At 43.1% G+C, this 25506-nt stretch overlaps 1 protein-coding gene across 1 annotated transcript in view; it reads left to right on the top strand.

Annotated features, from left to right (window-relative positions):
- Positions 1-429: 429 nt before the first annotated feature.
- SOCS2 (suppressor of cytokine signaling 2) overlaps positions 430-25506 on the top strand; it is a 43209-nt gene continuing 18132 nt past the window's right edge. The window contains exons 1-2 of the mRNA XM_045084845.1: positions 430-449; positions 16180-16263. The gene's annotated coding sequence lies outside the window, so the exon portion shown is untranslated. The remainder of the gene's footprint in view (positions 450-16179; positions 16264-25506) is intronic.

Genomic DNA, 25506 nt, shown 5'->3' with positions numbered 1-25506 from the left:
CCTGCCTCTCTGCCTATTCGTGATCTCTGTCTGCCAAATAAATAAATAAAATCTTTCAAGAAAAAAAAAAAAGAATAATCCGAGTTTCTTGCTTGGACAATCAGGTGTTGGTAGTACCAATAACAGAAATAAGGAATACTAGATGAGAGAAAGGTAATGTCTTCACTTTTTAACAGGTTATCTTTGACATAATCATGGTTTGAACTTTGTGTAGATATCGAGGAGGCTTTTGGTTGTCTATATGGCTCTATGGCTTAAGAGAGATGTCTGTGCTGTGCATTTACCTCTCATCTCTACCTCTCATAAGGAGACTCAGAAATACATATTTGAGAGCCATTATTTATGTAATAATTAAAGCTGTGGGGTTAGCTAAGATCACCAGGGAGGGAATAAAATGAGAAGAGAAAAGGGCTGAGGACAGAATCCCAAGGAACACCTAGATTTATGAGGTGAGTGGAAAGTGAGATACCCAGAAAAGACTCTTTGAAGAAGCTGCCATTGAGAAAAGAAGAGAATCGGAAGTAGAAAAAGACCAGAAGTTAGAGAAGGAAAAGGTTTCAAAGAGGAGGATGAGATTAGGAGTTTTGTATGCCGCTAAGAAGTCAAGTGAAGTAAGGAGCTGTTCAAGCCTTTGACATTCCCCATCATTTTCGAGTACCTCTTTACTTTCTCACACAATAGGATATTCAGCCTCCTCTTATTCTTCCTTGCCCTAGCCCTAGCATCAGCCCTTTGTCTAAGGACTCCTGTTTCCTTTGAGTGGAAAAGATATTTAGGAACCATGATCTGGGGTACTATTCCTTCTAAGAAGCTTGCCTGTGAAGGCCTATGGCCACATGGTGATCACATGAGGGAATGGAAGGTCAGAGAGCAGGGGGAAACTTGGCTTAAGTAAAGATAAGTAAAGGAGAGGTCTCATTATCAGACCTGAAGCTTGAGGTCAGAAGCAAGATAAGGATGATTAGACCTTGAGTCCCAGAGTGGCATATAGAACTCCAAAGGTTAGGATTCATTTTAGGAATCTGGGTGAAGCTCTCCCTTTCAGGAAGTATTAAGTGAGGCCATCTGCAAAGGCTGGGCACCAAAGCAAAAACTGAAGCCACTTGTGAAATATTTGGGTTATCTCCTGTGTCAAGCATTTTATCCTGGCATGTGGGCTCTCGTGTTGGAATTGTTAAGTCTCTACTTATTAAAATGATAATTATGTTTATTGACTTTAATATTTTTGTTTAAGATTTTATTTATTTATTTGACAGACAGAGATCACAAGTAGGCAGAGGAGCAGGTAGAGAGAGAGGAGGAAGCAAGCTCCCCACTGATCAGAGAGCCCGATGCGGGGCTCGATCCCAGACCCTGGGATCATGACCTGAGCCGAAGGCAGAGGCTTTAACCCACTGAGCCACCCAGGCGCTCCATGTTTATTGACTTTAATAGTCTTTATCATCAAGAAAAGAATGGGGTTTCTGGTGTAAACATCTCTGATTTTGTCAACCAAGTACTCCAACCCCTTTTCTTCTAGAAAATGTCCATTTTCCTCTCACAAACATCTATAGGGAATTCCAACTCCTTGCTAAAGTTTATTGGACTAAAGATGAGTAACCACATCAAGTAAGGCTGATCAAAATACTGTGTTTTGGTCTTCAGTGAGCAGATGACCTAAACCAGGCCAGGGAGGGTCCTTCCTTGGGATTTGAAAAACTGATCCTGGGGAAGAGGCTTACTCCCTTTCTAAGACAGAGAGGTGGGGAACCGATATGTTTGTGGCATAATTCCTAGGAAGAAGTCAGTATAGGAGAAACAGAGATGGGAGATGAAAGATGACTCCAGGTGGCATTTGAATCTCTGATCCCTTGTCTGCAAGGCCCAGGTGTGCTCTTGCCATCTCAGAACCAATGAGCTTTCTAACACAGATTCCTTTTTGCCTAAAATAGTTTTGACTTGGGTTTCAGACCCTTTTCACCAAAGGAGAGAGACCTCACTCATACAATGACTTCAAATAAATCTTGTTTGAATTTGTATTGTCAAAAGCTTATTACCTCATTTATATTATCAAAGGTTAACTTCATTTCCCCCTTTTTAAAATATATTAACATTCACTTGACATGTCCAATATAGCGATTCAACGATTCTATCCATTTCTTAGTGCTCATCAAGATAAGTGTTCTTTTGATCTCCTTTATCCATTTCACTCCTCTTCCTACCCATCTCCCCTCTGGCATCCACCACTTTGTTCTTTGTTTGTTTGTTTGTTTGTTTGTTTAAGATTTTATTTATTTATTCGACAGCGAGAGAGAGATCACAAGTAGGCAGAGAGGCAGGCAGAGAGAGAGGAGGAAGCAGGCTCCCTGCTGAGCAGAGAGCCTGCTGTGGGGCTCCATCCCAGGACCCCGAGATCATGACCTGAGCTAAAGACAGATACTTAATGACCGAGCCACCCAGGTGCCCTAGAGCTCATTCTTTTTTATGGCTTTTTAATTTTTTATGGCTAAGTAATATTCCATTTTATACATACATACATATATATATATACATATATATATATAAACTCATATAAGTCTATATATCATATAAACATATATAAGTATAATATGTGTAAAACTCACAGCTTTATCCTTTCATCTATCAATGGATACTTAGGTTGCTTCCATATCTTGGCTATTATAAATATGCTGCAATAAACGTAGGGATGCATGTATCTTTTCAAATTAGAGTTTTTCTTTCTTTGAGTAAATACCCAGTAGTAGAATTGCTGGATCATAGGGTAGTTCTATTTTTAGCTTTTTGAGGATCATCCATACTGTTTTCTACAGTGGCTGCACCAGTTTGCATTCTCATCAAAGTGCATAAGGGTTCCTTTTTCTCTATATCCTTATCAACATTTTTATTTCTTGTGTTTTTTATTTTAGTCATTCTGACAGGTATGAGGTGATATCTCATTGTGGTTTTGATTTGCATTTCCCTGGTGATGAGTGATGTTAAGCATCTTTTCATGCATCTGTTGGCCATAACCCTAACCCTAACCCTAACCCTAACCCTAACCATATGTCTTTGGGAAAATGTCTGTTCAGGTCCTCAGCCCATTTTTTAAATTGGACCATTTGTTTTTTTGGTGTTGAGTTGTATAAGTTCTTTATATATTTTCAGTATTAACCCAATATTGGATATACCATTTGCAAATATTTTCTCTCATTCAGTAGGTTGCCTTTTTGTTTTGTTGATGGTTTCCTTTGTTGCGCAAAAGCCTTTTGTTCTGTGGTATAGTCCCAGTGATTTATTTTTGCTTTTGTTTCCCTTGTCTGAGGAGACAAATCTAGAAAAATGTTTCTATGGCTGATGTCAAAGAAATTGTTGCCTACATTTTCTTCTGGGAGTTTTATGGTTTCAGGTCTCACATTTGGGTCTTTAACCCTTTATCCTTTAAATCCTTTAAAGTGAAGTTAACTTCATTTTGATAAACATTTCAAGTATTGAACCCAAATGGTAGGAAACAAAGTGACCACAAATGGCTGTTTTGTTTTTACTAATAAAAACAGCATTTGGGGCGCCTGGGTGGCTCAGTGGGTTAAAGCCTCTGCCTTCAGCTCAGGTCATGATCCCAGGGTCCTGGAATCGAGCCCCGCATCAGACTCTCTGCTCAGCGGGGAGCCTGCTTCCTCCTCTCTCTCTGCCTGCCTCTCTGCCTACTTGTGATCTCTGTCTGTCAAATAAATTTTTTAAAAAACAGCAGTTGTCCAAAATGATTTTTTTCCTACTTATGCCTAATATCAGAACATCTATCCCAGGTAATCTCCCAAGAATCTTTTTCATATTAACAATCTGAGTTTAAATTGTATTTCCCTTCCTTACTTTCTCCATCACATTATTGCTCTGAGTGTATATTATCTTGTTTATTTATTAAATCATCCATTCCTAAAGAAACAAATAAATGGTTTGTAGGATAAAATAGGTATACTTTCTTAACTTTCTCCCCTTTAGTTACAAATAATCTACCAAGTGCTTGCTCAAGCCTACACTTTCTCTAACAGTCATTTTGACAGATTTTAGTGTCTACTCTTTCAGCTTTTGTAGTCCTTAAGGGTAGTAGAACCCTTAATATTTGTGTTACCCAGACATTTGCTGAGTTTAAGGACAGCTATACAAGTTGGTTAATAGCTTTGTTCTTTAAAAGGACTCTGATTGGGGCACCTGGGTGGCTCAGTAGCTTAAGGCCTCTGCCTTACCCAGACATTTGCTGAGTTTAAAGACAGCTATACAAGTTGGTTAATGGCTTTGTTCTTTAAAAGGAATCTGATTGGGGCACCTGGGTGGCTCAGTGGCTTAAGGCCTCTGCCTTCGGCTCAGGTCATGGTCCCAGGGTCCTGGGATTGAGCCCCACATTGAGCACTCTGCTCAGCAGGGAGCCTGCTTCCTCCTCTCTCTGCCTGCTTCTCTGCCTACTTGTGATCTCTGTCTGTCCAATGAATAAATAAAATATTAACAACAAAAAAAAGGAATCTGATTTTGGTTCAATGCTTATAATCATTAATGTATTCAATGCAGTGTTAAGTCATTGTGTTCTATGGTTTTTCATTGCCTGCCTCAATAGAATTAGCCCGTAGTTTTCTTCTGGGGATTTACCTTTTCCCCATTCTGAGTCTGTGAGGTCTCAATGCATTCCGCATTTCAAGAGTGGAGCCATGACTCAGGCCTAAGGCAGCCTGCACGTGTGTTCCTGAGGTAGCTGCATGACCTAAACCAGTGCAGCCTGAGGACATTGCAGGATTTCTATGAATGCCACAGTAGATATGTTTTTCCTCTCCTTAGGATATGAACTTAAGGGTCTATGAGGTTGGTATTTCTGCAGCCATCTCATGAACATGAAGGGATTATATGAGAATGGATTCAACCTAAAAGACATGGAGTCAAAAGATGGAGAAAGAGAAACCCAGGCCTAATTATTTAAATCAAAAATCAACTTTTTGCTCAAACCCATCTGAATGAGTCTTTCTGTTACTTATAAACAAAAGGATCTTAACCAATGTAATAATGGTCATGTGAAATTCACTTGAATAAGAGGAAAAATTAGATAAGTACATATATATCTGAATTTTTTAGAGCAATATCTGAGAGACAAATGAAAACTCGGACTATTGGCTGTGTCAGCTTGTCCTACATACTTGCCAAAATTAATCATCTAGAAAAGCGTAAGAAACTAGGCTCTGAGTGTTCTAAAAAAAAAAAAAAAAAAATCCAATCAATTTCTTGGGATATCCTGAGTCTGAGAGATATAGCCCAGCCCTGTAACAATGCATTATAGTGAGAAAAGTTCTGAGTAGTGATCACGAGGTACAGGGAAGCCACAGTTATCACAGAGTCATAGGCTCCATGGATGGAACTTAGGTTATTATGCTCAGTGAAATAAGTCAGGCAGAAGCAGGAAAAATACCATATGATTTCACTCATATGTGGAATTTAGGAAACAAAACATTAACATAGGGGAAGGGAAGGAAAAATAAAATTAGTTGAAAATAGAGGAGGAGGCAAACAGTAAGAGACTCTTAACTCTAGGAAACAAACTGAGGATTGCTGGAGGGGAGGTGGGTGGGGGGATGAGGTAATTGGGGGATGGGCATTAAGGAGGGCACTTGAAGGAATGAGCATGGGGTGTTGTATGCAACTGATGAATCACTAAATGCTACCTCTGAAACTAGTAAAACTATATGTTAATTGAATTTAAATAAAAAATTTTAAAAAATGAAGAGTCATAGGCTCATAGAATTTTAGATCTGGAGGAGTTAAAAGCACCTACTGTTTAGTAATACAGGGGAATGGACTCATGCCATTTTCAACAATGTAAGTTGAAATACATGGTTTAAGTTAATCCTTAAATAACTGAAAATTTAAATATATGAACACAACAGTTTTCCAGTCTCTCCTACTGTACAGGAGAATTTTTTTAAAAGATTTTATTTATTTATTTATCTATTTGGGAGAGAGAGAGAGCATGAGCAGGGGGAGGGGAAAGGGGGGGGGGAGGGCCAGACTCCATGCTAAGCCCAGAGCCTGCCCATGATGATAACAACGATGGAGGTCATCATCATGGGCTCCATCCCAGGATGCAGGATGCTGACATTATGACCTGAGCTGAAGTCAGATGCTTAACTGACTGAGCCATCCAGTACAGGGGAATTTTTTCTTGGCTGAGACTCATCAGGTCTTGAAGGACATAGAAGTTTAAAAAAGAAACTCTATCTGTTTTTCTCCTATTTCATCCTATAATTCGTATAGTGGGATGCATCTTCTATTTCTCAAATCAATCTTTGAAGAATGTAATATATTTTGATTCGTATTATTTGGGAGGAAAGATGTGGAGTAGAAAATAGAAGAAATTTAGAGTTAGCAGGTTTCATTTGCATCCTAGCCCTGTCTAACTGTGAGCTACTACCTTAAGCCCCATGAGGGCATAGCCCAGATTTGTCTTAATTCATCGATGTACACACAGGGCCTTATTGTGTCATAATATCTGGCACATATAACAAATGCTCAGTAGACTTTTGTTAAATTAATATCTAGATTTTGCATGAGTCCCTTAACATTTCTTTGTTAGTTAGTCTAACCAGTACAATAACCACCAAAACTTCAGTGTCTGGACACAACAAAGGTTTATTTCTCACTCCTGTTACAGTGGAACTTGGGTCAGCGATTGGGAGAAAAAAAAAATCTCTGCTCCACAGAGTCGTTCAGGGAACGCAGGCTCCTGCCACATGGTGGTTCCTCATCCCCTGCGGCTTCAAGTCCTCTACTGGACCTGGGGACTTAGATCCTGTGCATCTAATGCTCTAATGGCAGACACAAGAGAAGAGTTAATTTGGGGAAGAGAGGATTGTATGTCAAGTTTTGGTCAGCCCAGAAAGTGGGGGGGGGGCTTTTTGCCACATTCCATTGGCCAGAACTCAGTTCTCTGCCAGCCACCCCCCACCCCCCGCCCAGCTTCCAGAGAGCTGAGAACTGTGACCTTGTGGCGTGTCCTGCAAAGGGAGAGGCTTGAGCATTGATGAGAACGAGCTTTCTCTGCACCACGCTTTGAGCCCCAACTTTTCTTCTGACAAGAAAAATTAACAATTGCTGTTTGCCAGCACTTTATGAGGATTTAATGAGGGAATAAATGTAGAAATGCTTGGTGACATTCTAATCAAATGTTTGTAATGAATATTTCCAGGTAATTTTGTTCCCTTTACCTCTGCATTTCCTCTCTGAAATGTGTAGGCTGATATGCTTTCTGAGAATCCTTCCCAAGTCTGAAATGATTAGATTTTGTCGTTCTTTTAAACCTTCATGAAGCAGGTGCCCCTTTGTCTTTGTATTGGTGCCTCAGGATTCTAGCATACGTGATGTGACAATGCAGTCCTGCCCCAAACCCTCTTCCATTGCTTAATATTTCCCATGTTCTTGTGGAGACATAACCTAATTCTTATCTCATCTTAATTCTGTTCATTCTAACTATAGATAAAAGATAATTTTTGCCTGCCTATTGCATCAACCAGTTCCAACCTGCTCCATTTCCTAATCTCAGAAGAATAATTGTAGATTTGGGGAAGATAACCCAAGAAAGCATTTTAACAGATTTGAAATAATTAAAACAAGCACGATTACTTTAATCCTGTCTTGAAAGAACCTACGTAATAGAAATCTGGTTGGACCCATTTCCTTTGTCTGTGGTTTCGTTAGTGCTCTTAGCCCAGTTTCCCATCTTTTTTTTTTTTTGTTTTTTTCCTCCAGCTGAATTTCATTTGTGGTCCATTGACAATTGCTTTGCACAGTTCCTGGGGGATGTCAACAAGCAGAGGTCTGAATTGTACTTAAAGGCTGATGAGGGGCTGATACGCACTGATATTCAGGAGTATACTCGCCTCTTCTTATCCTTCTCCAGACCATAGCCAGGGGACTCTTGTCACATGACAAATCCCATGATATTGCTGTGCTTTAAACACTTTATAGTATGTACTGAACTTAAAAAAACCCCAAACACCCAACTTTGATATATGTTATACAAATAACACAATGCACAGATGTTTAGTACAGTGTGAGGAGTTTTGGTAATTGAATGTGCCTGGGAAGTCACCACCCCAAACAAGATACAAAACATTTCTTTTTCATATCTTTTTACTTCAGAAAGTTCCCTTGCTCCCTTTTACTAGTCATTGGCCCCTCCCCATCCTTCACTCCCAGACGCAACCACTTTTTGATTTTTATCACCATGGATTAGTTTTGCTTGGCCTTTGGATTTGATACAAATATAATCACAGAGTGTGGACTTTTTTGTGCCTATTTTTACTTATGAAGATTTTTTTTTTTTAAGATTTTATTTATTTATTTATTTGAGAGAGAGAGCATGAGCAGGGGAGAGAGAGAGAAGCAGGGTCCCCGTTGAGTAGGGAGCCCAACTCAGGGACTCAATTCCAGGACCCTGGGATCATGATCTGAGGTGAAAGCCAATGCTTAACTGGCTGAGCTGCTCAGGCACCCCCTCACTGGAAATTTCTTGAGAGTGTTCCACGGTGTTGTGTTCATTCCTTTATATTAAGTATGAATATAGCCACAATCTCTTTATCCAGTCTTTTGTTGATGGACGTTGGGATTGTTTCCAGTTTTAGATGTTTTAAGGCTGCTATAAATATCCAGGTCTTTCGAGGTCGTAAGTTTTCATTTCTCTTGGGTAAATACTTAAGAGTGGAATTGTCAAGAAATATGGGCTTCGACAATCTAAAGACCCATTTAGGATGAAGACCGAATCCCCTGCATGGCCCTGATCATATCTCTGGAGTCTGCACACTCCCCCTTCTCCTCACTCTCTGAACTTAAGTCCCTCTGTTCATGCTTTTCCCTCTGACAGAAACACAGTCCGTCCCACAACTGCCCGCCATCCCCATTAAGCTCATACCGTATCGTACGCATTCATGGTCTGTGTTCTTGATGCCCTGGCACTTACCAAGACTATGGTTTTATATTTATGGGCATGATCATTTGTTTAGTGTTTCTCCTCACTCAGGAGCAAGCTCCACGAGGGCAGGTTATCTGCCCATTTTACTCGCACAGTGTCCCCCCAGCCTAGTTTCTAGCATGTACTGAACATTCAGTACCTCGTTGATGGGTGAACGAATGGTGGTCATTCTTCACCCACCACAGATTCTGTTCTCCTCTTTGGTAAAACGCCTTTTGGTCAGCCGGAGAAGAAAGTCTGCCTTCGTGGGGGGGGTTGCTACAACCTGGACTGAGTCGGGGGGAAAATCCCAAGCAGTCAGTTCCCTTTAGGTGGCCTGGCTTCCAGGAAAGAGAAAAGCTTGAATTTCAATCTTCATACCTCTTGTCCTAAGCAGAACATTTTAAAAACAAAAGCCCCTGCTCAGAGGGGCTTCTGATACAAATAAGACAACAAGGCAATGCAGTTAGCAGATATTCTCCCTCAAACTAGACCAAAGGGGACTTGCTCCTGGTTCTGTTTTAACCCCCTAGTGTATCTTCTTGAGCATCATGTACTGGGGACATACTCAGGGTGGCACTGGTTCTCTTGGAAAGCAGAAATTTTTCTTGAGAGGGAATGAACTTATTCCAGAAAATACTAAAGGACCAAGTGCTATGCAATGAAATTTACTTCTACATTGAAAAGAACCTCTGTGAGGTATTTTTATCATTTGATTTACCAGAGCAGAGATGCTGATGAGCTAGGACGGCTCATTAACCCCACTGTTCTGTTATTGTGAGCAAAGCTATCCAGGGATGTGTTTAGCTACACATTGTCCCTCCACTCGCAAACCCCAATATGAACAATAATGAAGATGATTACTATATTTTTACATACCTTTGCATGATTCTGTATTTCTCATGGATGATTTCCTCTCCAGATCGATCTCTTGTCTGAACAGACGAGTATATGGCTACTCTCTATTCTTTAAGTGTTTTTTCCTTTGCAAAAAGGATGTGGAAATGTGATCCTTAAAAAATGAGTGTGGGGGTGCTTGGGTGGCTCAGTGGGTTAAGCCTCTGCCTTTGGCTCAGGTCATGATCTCAGGGTCCTGGGATCGAGTCCCGCATCAGGCTCTCTGCTCAGTAGGGAGCCTGCTTCCCCCCCCCTCTCTGCTTGTCTCTCTGCCTACTTGTGATCCTTCTCTCTGTGTTAGATAAATTGGAAAAAAAAAATCTTAAAAAAAAATGAGTGTGGTATAGAAAGGACTAGAGGTGTTCAAGAAAACAGCCTGATTACTTTTATTGCCATCTGGAAGTAAAATTATTTTAAGAATCAACAAACCTCTATAGAAGGAATGGATTATGCTCTCTTGTCTTTAAATAGTGGTGGGTGATTCCTCAGTTGAAGAGGAACTGGGAAAATCAGAGGTGATAATATGCTTTGGAAAGCCTGCCAAAAGTATTTATCAAGAAACTTAAGTGTCCATACCCTTTGATCTAGTAATTCCACTTGTAGATATCTGTCCTAAAGAATTAATCATAGATATGGACAGGTATCTATTACAAAGAAGATCAATACTGTATTACTTATAATAGGGAGACATTAGGGATGATCTAAATGTTTAATAAAAAGAGAGTGGCTAAATTAACTCTGGGCTCTGCTTATTATAAAATGTTACGATATTAAATCACGTTTGCAAAGAGATTTAATAACATAGGAAAATTCCCCTAGTGAAAGAAGTACCTAGGGGCATCTGGGTGGCTCAGTTGTTAAGCGGTTGCCTTTGGCTCAGGTCATGATCCCAGGGTCCTGGGATCGAGCCCTGCCCTGGGCTCCCTGCTTTGCAGAAAGCCTGATTCTCCCTCTCCCACTCCCTCTGCTTGTATTCCCTCTCACGCTGTGTCTCTCTCTGTCAAATCAATAAAATCTTAAAAAAAAAATAAAATAAAAGTACTTGGAATAAGGCCTGAAATATTGTAGGTACTCAATAAATATTTGTTCAATCAACACACAAATGGATTACTGCCCGAGAAATGAAGGTTAACATTTTTTAAAACTATAGGTAGGGTTAACATTTCTGGAAAGGCATTGTAGAGGGAGAAAAGGAGATAAAAACAGTTCTCTCCCCTTAAAAAAAAAAAGGAGGAGGGGGGAGAAAACACACCAAAAAAACTTGATCTTGAATATAGGCCAATGGAAAAGCCTTTCTTCCAAGACATTTTAAGTGGAAATGGAGTCCATTTGCCGTAATGGAGGTGCTTTCCTCTAAAAATGAGATTTCGTTAACTTAATAGTTCTTGAGCACTTCTGTGTGCCAAAAATTTTGCTGAGATGTTAGTTTGAGGAACTTTTCTAATTTAAGAGTTTCATCCTTTTACCGTTTTGTTAGGTGAAGAGGTGGAAATATTTTTACCTCATTAAACAGCCTCGATTCCAAAGACCTAGACAGAGTGCCTGCCGCGTAAGCCTATTTCCTACACTTGCCTGCTAAGGTTAAGACTGGCAGCTGTAGGCATTTTTGAAAGTGTTTGCCTTGTACATTTTAGCTCAGTTTTTAAAACTGGCTCACTGCCATTCTGCGCTCCAGCTTGTGATGCTTAAATAGGAGCTTCAAATGCGGCAGATATAAAAGTGCGTGTGTGTGCGTGTGTGCGTGTGTGCGCGTGTGTGCGTGTGTGTGTGTGTGTGTGTGTGTGTAGGGCGATGATGGGGAGAGGCCCCACAAGGAAAACCAAAAAAAGATATGTGTGTTGGGACGCCTGGGTGGCTCAGTTGGTTAAGCAGCTGCCTTCGGCTCAGGTCATGATCCCAGCATCCTGGGATCAAGTCCGCATCGGGCTCCTTGCTCAGCGGGGAGCCTGCTTCTCCCTCTGCCTCTGCCTGTCATTCTGTCTGCCTGTGCTCGCTCTCTCTGCCCCCCTCTCTCTCTGATAAATAAATAAAATCTTTGGGAAAAAAAAAAAGATATGTGTGTTGGAGGCCATGCTATGAGCCAAGGGCTGCACTTTTTAAGTGGAAATCAGGGGTCTACCTACAACAGGAATGTTTCAAAACTAAGATCAGGACAAAACCATCGTCAACAACCAAGGTCACCCTCAGGGGTACATGAGCTCTGAAGTGTATTACACTGGGCTTTACTGTGTGGGAAGACTCAGCTCTGGGAAGTGGAAGAAAGCATTATAATTTTAGAACCCCTCTTTAAAAAAAGAATATGATTTTGGGATACCTGGGTGGCTTAGTTGGTTAAGTGTCTGCCTTCAGCTCAGGTCATGATCCCAGGGTCCCAGGAGGAGCCTCAGTTTGGGCTCCGTGGTCAGCAGGGAGTTTGCTCCTCCCTCTGCCTCTCCCTCTGCTCGTGCTTGCACTCATTCTCTCTCTCTCTTTTTCTCTCTCTCTGAAATAAATAAATAAAATCTAAAAAAAAAATGCAATTTTAGGATATAAATACTGTAAGAAGGAGACACAACGGGCTTAAGAAATGTTTGAATACATCCATCAAACCTTATTATGTGTATCCCCAACCCAATGTTTCCTTTAGCTAGATCCCATAATGTCCAAGGCCCCTCTCCGAAGCTCTCTGACAGGAGAGAGATTGTGAAGAAAGGAAAACCAGAGAGCAAAGACAGAGGTCTTAACTGATTATGGTTAAAATACCTTAATTCTACAATTAAAAAAAAAAATTCTGCAAATTTATCAAAACACATGCCCCATGTGAACACATTATTAGGACTGCTTCTAGGGCCTTTACAAGGTAGGGGCCTTGAAACTCAAGCTTCATTAACTTTGGGATAAATCCTCCTCTGACCGTCCCCCACCCCTAGCATTTTTCTGCAGAATAAATCCGACTAAAGTTAAAGACAGCTAAAGGGATGAGTAGAAGGCAGAAATTATAGAAAGGCCACAGTGGGGACTCATCACATACTTTTTTTTTTTTAAAGATTTTATTTATTTGGGGTGCTCAGTGGGTTAAAGCCTCTGCCTTCAGCTCAGGTCATGATCCCAGGGTCCTGGGATTAAACCCCACATCGGGCTCTCTGCTCAGCAGGGAGCCTGCTTCCCCCTCTCTCTCCCTCTGGCCTGCTCTCTGCCTACTTGTGATCTTTATCTGTCAAATAAATAAAAAAAATCTTAAAAAAAAACACTTAAAAAAAGATTTTATTTATTTGACACAGAGAGAGTAGGCAGAGAGGCAGGCAGAGAGAGTAGGCAAGAGAGGCAGGCAGAGAGAGAAGAGGAAGCAGGCTCCCTGCTGAGCAGAGAGCCCGACGTGGGGCTTGATCCCAGGACACTGGGATCATGACCCGAGCCGAAGGCAGAGGCTTTAACTCACTGAGCCACGCAGGTGCCCCTACATTCTTATTTTTGCAAATATTGAACTCTCAGGCAGGGACATGGCACAGGACATGTTAGGGCTTCTGGAAGAGACCTAAAGGAGTCTTCGGGCTGATGATCAGGCCTCCAGATGTAAGCATTAGCACAAATTAGAAAGCAAGGCTGTTTCAACCCAGTGGAGAAGAGAAAGTGACTTAGGAGGGTAGGGGGGTAACTTGGAGGTAGGAGAGCTGGGAGATAGTGCCTTGTCCAGATGTCTTGAATGCTATGGACTGGATGCTCATTGCTAGATTTGCAGTTCCCTCCAGGTTGGCAAATGAGTGAAATTGTACCAGGTTTCTCAGTGGAGAGGGCCATGCATGAAAAGACAAAACAAAACAAAACAAACCAGGGTTGACTGTTAGGTGAAGCCTAAGTGCTGGGGCCAGCCACAGGATTGGGGGTGCGTGGTTGATGGAGAGTTGATGAAGGACACTTGCAGCTCCGGAATCCCTGAGGCAGCCACGGCAGAAACAGTGAGAGCATGGAGTATGAGGCTGGATGGGAAGAAGGATGTGGGGGATGGAGGACCCAGGAATGAGAAATAAAACCAGACCATTTGGGCATTTGGGTAAATTAAAAACGCAAGCATATTAAACAATGCATATTTTACTTTATCAATTTTTTAAAGATTTTATTTATTTATTTGAGAGAGAATGAGAGAACACGAGAAGGGGAAGGGCCAGAGGGAGAAGCAGACTCCCCATGCTGAGCGGGGAGCCTGACGTGGGATTCGGGACATTTCTGGAACTCCAGGATCATGACCTGTGCTGAAGACTGTTGCTTAATCAACTGAGCCACCCAAGCAATCCTAAACAATGCATATTTTAGAAGGACACCCAGAAAGAAAATGATGTAAAATTAAGTACATCAGAAGGGCTGACTGTGGGAGAGGGTTAGAAGTAAGAAGGAGGGTAAAAGGGAACATGTTACTCACTCAATCCATAATAAACAAGAGAGGGGCCATGAAAACAAACCAGCAAAACACTCCAACAGCAATGAGAGAAAGTCAATTTTTTTTGCAAAATGGAGAGATTCCCAATAATAACGCTTGGTGGGATCTGCATACAGCAGTTTCAGACTCTCAGTTGTTCCAAGAATTGTGGGGCTTTAGGAAACAAGGGATCCCTCTCATGTAGGAGAACAGAAGGACTATTTTTAAAAACTACTTTGTAGTTTGGGGGGGGGGGATGACACATGCCTTTGCTTTAAAAAAAAATGCAAATAATACAGGTTATTAACTGAATTGAATCCATGTAAAATGCTTAAAAAGAATGCCTGACCCATAATGAGCCCTCAATAAAGGTAACAAAAAGAACCTGAAATTCCACCACCCAGAGATAACCACAATTAAAATTTTGGTAAATGTCTTTTCTAGGAAATGTACCAATTAACTTAATTGCACATAAATGAAATCAAACTCTATGTGATGTTCTGAAACCTGGTTTTTTACACAACATCATACTATGAAGATGATTTCATGTCAGGAATATAGAATCTCCTCACTCTTTCTTAAGTCTAGGGTGTACATTATACAGATGTTCTATAATTTACTTAACCTGCTCACGATCAGTGGACATTGAAGCTGCTTCCGGTTTTCTATCATTATATGTAACGTTACTGGCCCATCTACACATACCTACCACTTTGTACTTGTTTGAATATTAACTCCTAGAAGTGGGATTGTGGGGTCAAAGGGGATGCACATTTGACACTTTAATGCCACCAAACTGCCCTACAGAAAAGTTTTGGTGTCGTGCCTCCAACAATGATGTGCAGATATTTTGTTCTCTCTCAACAAAGGGTGTAGTTCTTTCCAATCTCTGGATACCTGCTGTGTGACAAATAGCTTATTGTCAATTATATTGCTTTTTTGTTATTAAGGTAATGGTTAGTTTTATGGGTCAAGTTGGCTAGCCTATGCTGCTCAGTTTTTTTGTCAAACAGCAGTCTAGATGTTGCTGTGAATGCATATTGTAGAGAAGATCAACATTTAAATCAATAGATTTTGAGTAAAGCTGACTATCCTTCATGATGTGGGTGGGCCTCATCCAATCAGTTGACAGCCTTCAGAGAAAAGACTCTGGTCACTTTTTCCCTGGGGCTTGAGCCTGCTGTCCTGCCCTGCATGTTTTAGACTGCCTGTACCCACATGAGCCAATGCCTTAAAATAAAATTCCAATTCCTAAATATGTACATATCCTACTGATTTTGTTTTTCTGGCAAACTCTGACTGATACAACTAATGAAGTCGCCCCACTCAACTGTATTTCTTTTCTCTTCTCTTTTCTTCCTTCTTTCCTTTTTTTCATCCTCTCTCCTCCCTCTCTCTTTCTCTGTCTTTTCTTTCTTTCTCTCTCTTTCCCTTCCTTTCTTCCTTCCAACTATCTCCTTGTCTCCTGGTTCGCTCAGTTGGTTGAAAGTCTGCCTATGGCTCAGGTCATTGGCTCAGGATTGAGTCCTGCATGGGGCTCCTTGCTCGGTGGGGAGCCTGCTTCTCCCTCTGCTTCTGTGGCTCCCCGTGCTTGTGCTCTCTCTCTCTCTCTGAAAAATAAATACATTAATTAAATCTTTTAAAAAAATTATCTCCTTGCCCTGTGCTGGGTCTTTCTTAGCCCCTCTGCTCATGCCTGACATGAGGTATGACCTAGGGCCCCAAAGTGATGGGCTCTGCAATCTATGCCCTGATTTTCTGACTAGGGACTTACACTTCAAGTGATTTAATGGAAACAAATAGGTTGAATAAATAAAGCCAAGTAATTGAGAGTGCTGCTTAGTTAAGGGAACTTACTTAAAAAGTAGTTCCTCCTTCATCTATCAGTTAACAGCCAAATTTCCTGTTGTTTCTCTTCTCTCCCTCGTAGAGGCTGATGTCATCACAGCCATGTAGCAGAACAATTTCCCACAGCAATGGAAGTTCTATGACAGCATTGGGGTTACAAAAGCAGGTAAGGAAATTTGTTATCAGTACTTACTATCAGAAATTACAAAGAAAATTAATCTTAAACTTTCTGGGAAAGGAGATGTTCAGTGAAACTAGAAATTTTTCTTAATTTATTCCACAAAGAAAGTCTGTTTCCTGCCTACCAGAGAGAGAATGCCCTACAACTTCAAGTTACCAGAAAAATAGTACTGGTCTAAGAGACAGATAGTCCTACTTAAGAATCTGTGCCAAAATGGCGACTATCTTCATATTGGATAGGCTGGCGAATGGGCTATTTTTCAAGACCAGACCTGTCCCGAGAAAGTTTTAAAATTTCCTACTTTCTTTGTCTTAGGTGAAATCTCCTAAGCAGGGGTCCCCCGTCACCCCCCATCGCCCTGTTATAATGGAAGCAGGATGTATTAGTTTCCTATGGCTTCTATAACAAATTACCACAAGCTGAGGGAGAGGGAGGGGTGCTTTAAACAACAGAAATGTGTTGTGTCACAGCTGTGGAGGCCAGAAGTCCCAAATCAAGGTGTCAGGAGGGTTGACTTGAAAGTCACAGCTGAACTGTGCTAACTGGGAAGGGCAGCTGCTGTGACGAAGAGGAATGCTCATCAGAAGGAAGGGAACCGAGGCGTCGGAGCAGTGTCAAACATCAAGACGAACACAGTGGGGAGGAAGGTGCTGGGTTCAATTTGAACGCGCTGACTTGTGACGGAACCAGTGAGACGCCCAAGCATGATGTCCCTTGTCCGTGAAATGTGTCAGCAGGCGTATCATTTTTCCACTTTGGCAAGAACACTTTCCGTGGAGTGTGGGGGTAAGGGGACTAGCAGAGGGAGTTGAGGAGTGAATGGGAATTGAGGGAAGTTGAAGTCGGGCAGGTCAGAAGCAGGAGAACTAGCGTCTGTTTGGGAACATTCTCAGCTCTGAGGACAGGTAGCCTTTCAGGACCAGAGGCAATGCCCTAAAGCAGTACTTCTCAAAGGCTGGTACCAGACGGGCAGCAGACAGGGTCTGGGAACTTTACCAGAGAAGTGAAATTTGAGGACCACCCCTCCAGCCCTAATGGGTCCCAAACTCTATGTTTGTGGTTAGGAAGCCCTCCAGGTGGTCCTGATGCCCGCTAAGGTCTGAGAACTACATGTCCGAAGCATGGGGGAACAAGTATGACAGAGCCGGTCGTACCTTGTGTCTCAGGGAGGCATCTGCACATGGTGTTAACACGCTTACACCAGCTGGGCTTGCTTGGAAACAGAGTCTGGTTTGGAGTGGGAGGGTGAGTCAGCATCTTGGGCCCAAGGGCACACATCTATGTAAAGCGAGCCCATGAGAAAAAGAGCTGGTTCCCTCTCAGGGCAGGATCCCTGCTGCTTAAGGATGAACTACACCTGTTCCCGTCTTTCAAGCAAATCAACCATCTGACATCTTTCCACTCCTCTGAGCAATAGCAGAGGAAGCAGCTCTCTCGAAGGATGGGGCTGGGGCTCCGCTGGAGCTGTCCCAGAGTGGCATTTCTTGCGATACTTGCAGAGCCCCTGGGAGATGTTAACCAGAAACTCAATTTGCTCTTTGACTTCAGTCTTTACGGTTGAAAACCTTTCTGAAGTGGATCTCTGTCTTTTTGTCACTGTAGAGACGAAAGCAATATCTAAAATAGCCAAGTTGTGAAAGATTTATTATCTTTACAATGCAGAGTGGGTTTAAGATGAGCTCTCCGACAGTATCGCTCTTACTCTCTTGCATTCTGATCTGTTTCCTTGAAAGGAGAGATTGGGTTGCATGGAGTTGCTGCTGACTGCTGGGATTTGCGTGTGGCACCACACCCCACGTTATCCATGGCACACTCTGTTACCTGTGTCTGCGTCTGATTTCCCCTTAACAGCTGTACATGCAAGTCATCTGCCCTGTGGGCAAATAACAGGAAGTATGGCACCGTGTAAACACAATGAAGACAGTGCTGGGTAGTTCATGGGTTTACCTCTAAAACCTAGAACTGTAAGAGGACCCGATAAACATTGTTGAACATGGTTATTATAATTGGATTTGGGATCATCTTGGAATCTATAGGTCTAAAGGTTGCCATTCTGAGCACTAATCCTTGCTCTCTGGGACCATAAATTTAGAAAGAAATCTTACCAATCCTGGTAACTTCTGGAAAAAGCTTTCAGAAAAATTTTGCAGAAATCCTTGAAATGGCCTTTTTATGTACTTTTCTCTATCAAAACGGAGAGTGTCAGTGATAGGATTGGATTGGTCCAATTCTTCCCCCACCCCCTTAGAATGCATCCAGTCTTTCCATGTTGCTCTACAGTGCCCCCCACTAGAGGGATCAGAGTATATGTCCCCCATTCACTGGTGTCGGACTTGGCATATGACTTGCTTTGGCCAATGGAATACATGAGTGGACATGAGCTGAGCAGAGACTTTAAACGTGCTCCTGTAGTTTGGCTTAGCCTCTTGTCTGGCCCTCCACCATGAGGAGAACTGTCCTGGTCCAAGGAAAATGAGAGAAATGTTGAGTGGACTTGATCCCAATCTGTGGCCCAACACAGAGCTGTCCCAGCAGCCCTACAGACCTGGGAGAAAGAAAAAGAAATGCTTCTGATATGCCACAGAGATTTTGGAGTCATTGTTAGATAACAGTCTCACAGCAGAAGCCCAACTAATAACAAGCCCTTCAGGTAGATCCTAGCAAACAGATGTTTTCCTGCATTTTTTTTTTTTTTAACTTTTGGGATGCTGAGGATGACAAAGAAGAGGCTAGAGAGGTCAAAATTCTGAACATTGGTGTTCAATCCTGACGCTCAAATCAAGCCAGCAAAGACTAAACAAAGTACTGAGCAGGGCTCAGCTGGGTAGCATGAAAGAGATCTTATTCTAGCAGTCTCTGTGTTTTGGAGATTGGAAGTTCCAGAGAGTAGCTCCTGAAGAAGCAGCAGGAAGAAGAGACCTCGTTTTTTAGGACTTTTTGGCGAAGGTGAGCCCAGCAGCTACCTCCTGGCAGCAGGGAGGATCGTTGGCATCTCAAAAAGCCCCTACAGAAAGGGCTCCGAGAGCTCAGGGAGCGGCCCTGCCATCTTCAGGGCAGATGAGCTGCCATCAGCAATTTGGGGGATGAGGGGGGGGCCCTTTGTTCCAGGAATTCCAGTAAAGTCCCAACCCCATCCTTTGAGCCAGGGTTGTTGAGTGGGACTCCCCCAGAATATGTGATCCCAGAGTGAGAAGGGGAGGTTTTCGGTGGCAGGTGGAATAGCACTCCAGAAGGGTCTGTATCCTAATCCTGAGAAACCAGGAACAGGCCTCACGGCATGGGGGAATTAAAGCCAGGCAGGCAAGCAAATAGACCAGAGCAGATGAAACCTGGTTCCTTCACTTCCTCGTTGGGTAACCCTAGGAGAGTTACTTAACCTCTCTGTGCCTCAGTAAAAAGAGGATGATACCTATCTATCTGATCGAGTTTTTATGAGGATTGATGTTAATACATATGACCAAGCATTGTGGCTGGCCTACGATTAAGACTCAAATGTGATCAGGTGCTATTAGGACTAACACTACTAGGCAGTATGTGTAGTGATTTGTAACCCTTGGGTCTAGAGCCACAATATGTGGGGCCCAAGTTGGCTCTGTCACCTAGAACTTCTCTGCTTGGGCAAGTTATTTAACATCTACCAGGCTCAGTTTTTTCGTGTGTAAGATGATGACGTTAAAGTTACCTCCCTCACAGAGTTGTGATGAGGCATTAATCAGTTAATATACCGAAAGTCCTAGAACAATGCTGGCAGATCCAATAAATATTTTCTGTCAACATCAGCGTTTGCAGCCCTCCAGGGTCCCCATCGCTCTGGATGGTGAATAACGAAACCACCACCACCATCCAGTCCGTGGCTCCTCATGGGACCATGAAGACCTTTTAGGCTGAACCATGGCCAACCATACTGTGGGAATCACTGGAACAACACCGCGTCTCCTCCTGTGGGAAGCCAAGTCATGGTAGCCTCTGGGGGAGATGCACATGTGATATATAAAAAGAAAGGAAAGTGGAAAACGAAGTTGTCAGAAACACACAATCAGGAAAGACTCATACATGGGACACAGAGAACCTGCATGCCTCTCTTTTTTCCCTACTCTGCGATCACATAGCCTTGGATTTGCCTTGGAGTCAGTGTTTTTACACTTTGTAACTTGGTCGGAACATTAGGTTAAGGAACCTTGTCATTTTCCTATTCCAAGCTGTCCACTCAATAATACCAAGAATTCCCACTTTGGGAGATAATGACAAGAAGTAAGACAGCCCACTAGTAAACAAGCAAATCATTTCATGGCAACAGCTGCTTTAATCAAAACATTCTGCTTCTCCCTCATCTGAACCCACAAGGAACGAACCAATGCGATTGGAAAAAAATATTTGTTTTATCTTTGCCACATTTATTTACTCTTAGGGACTATTTAATTTGATCGGGCAGAAAAGCCGGAAAGAATGGAACCACTCGAGCCACCAAGCTGCTGTGTCTCTCTGGCCTCCGACGGAACCGGCTGGAGGGTCAGCCGCACCTGCCTGTTCCCCAGTCGCATATAGAAGCCCTTTGCCCTCGTCCTCATGCCGGAGAATCGCGCTGTTCGTGCACCCAGTTTTGGGGGTGGAGGTGCAGAATGGAAATTAGAGAAAAGAAGTCAGCCACTTCACAGTTCTGCCCAGCTGTGTAAGCGATTTCAAAATACGAAATAGTCTTTCCACGACATATTTTGACAACAGCCTGTGTGTAAGGCATGGTGATGGTGTTACAGGGAGGCCAGGATAAATTAGATGCGGATTCGATCCCAAGGAGCGCCAAAGTTCACACCAAGAACGCACGAATACCTGTGAGGAGTGGAAAGCTCTGGGCGTGTCCTAGGTTAGAGCCAGGATCTCACAAGGACGCTTGCCTCCTGTGATACTGTCAAAGTGTACACCTGGTACAGCTCTCCTGGGACCTTGAGAAATGATTATCTTCTGTCTGCCAATGAGACGAGCCCTGTGGGGGCCTAGCGAGCTTCAGGTTGGGAGCTGGTCAACAGAAAAGGCCGCCACACAACGAGAGGCTTAGAACTTTCTGCCCTGCTCCCCCACTGCCCGGGAAGGCACGGGGGCAGAAGATGGACCGTCGGTCCCCAGTGACCAGTGATAGAATCAGCCATGCGGACAGAATAAAACCTCCGCGGAAACCCTGGACCGTGGTGTTGGACGAGCTTCCGGGGTGGGGAGCACATCTCCATGCCGGAAGGGGGGCATGCCCCTTTGCCCCAGAGGCTCCCACTCTTGGGATCATTTCACTTCTCACCCTCTGTGCCTCTCGCTGTTGGTTCGTATTTTTTATAATAATCTAGAATAGTAAGTGGAGCCCTTTCTCAAGTTCTATGAATTGTTCTAGTAAATTATTGAACCCAGGTGGGGAGCATCGTGGGGACCCCCCCCCCCGCAATCTGTCACCCATTAGGCAGAAGTGCTGGTCACCTGGAGACCCCACTTGCTGCTGGCATCTGAAGTGGAGGCAGTCCTGTGAGACTGAGCCCCTTAACTTGTAGGATCTCATGCTAACTAAGTCCAGGTATAGATAGTATTAGAATTGAATTGAGCTGCGGACACCCAGTTGGTATTGGAGAATGGGTTCGTGTTGGGAAAAACCTTATATTCGGTGTCAGAAGTGGAGCCAGAAAATGCCACGCAGCCTCACAAAGTTGTTCCAACTTGAGGTAAGAGGAATGAAACTTTATGTCCCATATCAGCTAGCCACTGGCTATGGGCTGCCCGGAGGGAGACTAACCTCCCTAATATTTCTGGGCAAGGTGGCTCCCATGGGTCAAGGGCAACCGTGCAGGGAAGGGTACAGCAGTAAGCCTGTAGCAGCCAATCTTTGCCGAAGTCATGGGCTGGATAGACCGGGGAAAGGGGTTCTGGACAGGATACACAGCACTGATTGCAAAGTTGCATTCCAAGGAAGATAGGAAACTGTTGGCCGAAGTTCCCAGGAGATGGGAATTGATCCACTGACATCAGGAGGCTGTCGTTCAGACAGTAGTTCTCCCCCGCCTCCCCAAATAAAAGAGATTCCTTGAAACAATCATCCTAGGAGCTCCTGCCTGAAGATTCCAGTAAGACATAGGTGATTGTATTAGCCAGGATTCTCCAGAGAAACCATACCAACAGAAGATATATATATATGTGTGTGTGTGTGTGTGTGTGTATGTATATATATATATACTCATACACGTTGATAGGATTATGGAGGCTGGGAAGTCTCATCCTCTGCTGTCTATAAGCTGGAGAACTAGGAAAGCCAATGGTTTAATTCAGTCCAAGTCCAAAGGCCTAAGGAAAGGTGTTGGGATATGTGATGGTTCTAAGAGCCAGGATGAGTTGAGAATGAAGAGTGTGATGCCCAAGGGTGGACGATAGACATCCTAGCGGAGGCAGAGAACAATTTCTTCCTTCCTCTGCTTTTTGGTTCTATTTGGGCCCTCAACGGATTAGACAATGCCCAACCACATGGGAGAGGAGGACAGTGGTCCTTCACTTGGTCTACTCATACTCATCTCTTTGGGAAATACCCTCACAGACACACCAAGGAAGAATGTTTTCTCTGGTATCTGGGTGTTTCTCTGCCCAGTCACATCGATATCTAAGATCGGCCATCACAGTGATGCAATGGAAAAGTACTTAGGGCAGAATTGACATGGTGGCTACCTGGGAGTATCTGAGGGAGAACATCTGGAGGGCTTCTAGGATGAAAAATACAGCCCAAAATGAAATTTAAAATGAAGTTTTGGTTTGGGGGTGAGACTACCATCTTTATAGGAAACTAAGACAAAAACAAAAACATAACCGTTTATTGAGCACCTACTCTTTGTCAGGTGCTATGACTTTTGGGCTCAAGCTTTACAATATATGAAGAAATAAATGGTATTGTATTATTTATAAATTGTATTATCACCATCACACGTACCATCTTATTTACCTCCCCACGACCTTCTTACGTGGGAGAATTATCCCTACATCAGAAACAAAGACACTGAGACTCAGAGAGTTAAATAAAGTGCTTATGGCCACTCAGCAAAGAAGCGGGGTTTGGACTCCTGGAGTTAGTTATTCAGAGAAGGACAAAGAAGACATCGAATTCTTACCACCCCTCTGTCCTGTTCCAACAGGAGTGAGTGGAAACATGCCACTTTCTTTCATCAAGATCAGATTATGGCTTCCAAAAGCACAAGACACGAGAGACACTCCCGTGCAGAGTGAACAGCCCCCATCTGGGGCACCGCTGTTAGTCACAGTGGTGTGTCCTCTCCTCAGCAGCTGTCCAGGAAAGTCACATAACATGCACTCAAGAGAGAGCCCCTGAAAGAAGGGGTGAGGTGGGGGGTATGGAGTCATTTTAGGGGGAAGTAGGAGGACTACCAGGGCACCTGTCAGCACAGGGAAAGGAGATCCATCAGGAAGGGGGATTTTTTTTTTTAAAGATTTTATTTATTTATCAGAGAGAGAGAGGGGGAGAGAGCGAGCACAGACAGACAGAATGACAGGCAGAGGCAGAGGGAGAAGCAGGCTCCCCGCCGAGCGAGGAGCCCGATGTGGGACGCTGGGATCATGACCTGAGCCGAAGGCAGCTGCTTAACCAACTGAGCCACCCAGGCGTCCCAGGAAGGGGGATTTTAGGGATGTATCTAGAGCATGGCTCCTGGAAATAAAATGAATCATACCTAGAAATCTTTCTGGAGCTTCTCTGACAGAATGGAGCCCATTCAGGCGTTGGGACAGCTTTGCTGGAGAGTGTTTTCACCATTGTGTCTCTGCGCATAAGCCTGGTGTAGATACACGGTGTTTGCAAGATTGCCTGCCTGCCCTCTCTCTCCTCTCTGCCAGATAGGAGCTGCCTGCTCAACTACAACCTCCTCTCCTCAAATCAATTCTGCAAGCATTTAGGGAACATCTTTTCTCTGCTGGGCCCCGTGCTAGGAACTAGGGAGCAGTAAACAACAGTAAACGGCAGTTGTTGTTTATCAACACCCTTCTTAGAATGTCCACCTCAAGCGAGTCCCTTGGTTCTCTATATTTTAGCTTCCTCATCAGTGAAATGTGATAATAACAGGACCTACCTTGAATAATAGGCTCTACCTGTAACTGTGAAGTCTAGATGGAATTCCTGTATCAGGGGCACCTGGCTGGCTCAGTTGGTGGAGCGTGTAACTCTTGATCTCAGGGTTATGGGTTTGAACCCCGTGTTAGGTGTAGACATGAGATTAAAAAAAAATCTTTAGGGGCACCTGGGTGGCTCAGTGGGTTAAAGCCTCTGCCTTCGCTCGGGTCATGGTCCCAGGGTCCTGGGATCAAGCCCCGCATCAGGCTCTCTGCTTGGCAGTGAACCTGCTTCCTCGTCTCTCTCTGCCTGCTACTCTGCCTACTTGTGATCTCTGTCTGTCAAAGAAATAAATAAAATCTTAAAAAAAAAAAATCTTTAAAAAAATTTTAAAAATCGGTTAATACAGCAAAACCTTTAGGTACTTTATATATTAACAGGTATTCTTCTGATAAACACGAGCCCATATTCTTATTACTACTATTCTGCTATTACTGATACTACTAGTACAGTTACTACAGTGAATAAGACAGGTAAGATAAGGTCTTTGGTTTATGGAATATAAGACTAGTGGGGAAAACAAGCAATTACAATGAAGTGGTGGGTGTTCACTTACCCAGAAGCTGAGATGCCCCGGGAACATTCAGAGGGGGCCCCAGGCTTGGGTGGTTACCGAAGGCTTCCCAAAGGAAACAATGACTTAGCTGAGACCTGAAGAATGAAGAGGCCAGTGAAATGACCTTGCAATGGGAAGGTCCTTGCAATGGGAAGAATGTAGGAGTGGTATTTTTTTAAATCTGTTTATTTTTATTTCTTAAAATTGAGATATAATTGACATATAACATTGTGTAAGTTTAGGATAAACCACAGATTGATTTCATACATTTATATATTGCAACATGATTACCACTCGTGTCCTGTAATATTCTTTCTTTTTTGTGGTTATAGCAATCAAGATCTATTAAGAGTGCTATTTTTTAAAAAAGATTTTATTTATTTATTTAACACACAGAGATCACAAGTAGGCAGAGAGGCAGGCAGAGAGAGGAGGGGGAGGCAGGCTTCCTGCTGAGCAGAGAACCCAATGCAGGGGCTCCATCCCAGGACCCTGGGATCATGACTTGAGCCAAAGACAGAGGCTTTAACCC

Source organism: Mustela putorius, unplaced genomic scaffold, assembly GCF_011764305.1.
Source record: "Mustela putorius furo isolate JIRA1106 unplaced genomic scaffold, ASM1176430v1.1 tig00000788_pilon_pilon_pilon, whole genome shotgun sequence".
Taxonomy (NCBI): domain Eukaryota; kingdom Metazoa; phylum Chordata; class Mammalia; order Carnivora; family Mustelidae; genus Mustela; species Mustela putorius.
Note: the sequence above shows the minus strand (reverse complement) of the source record. Positions and strands in the feature narration are given on the sequence as shown.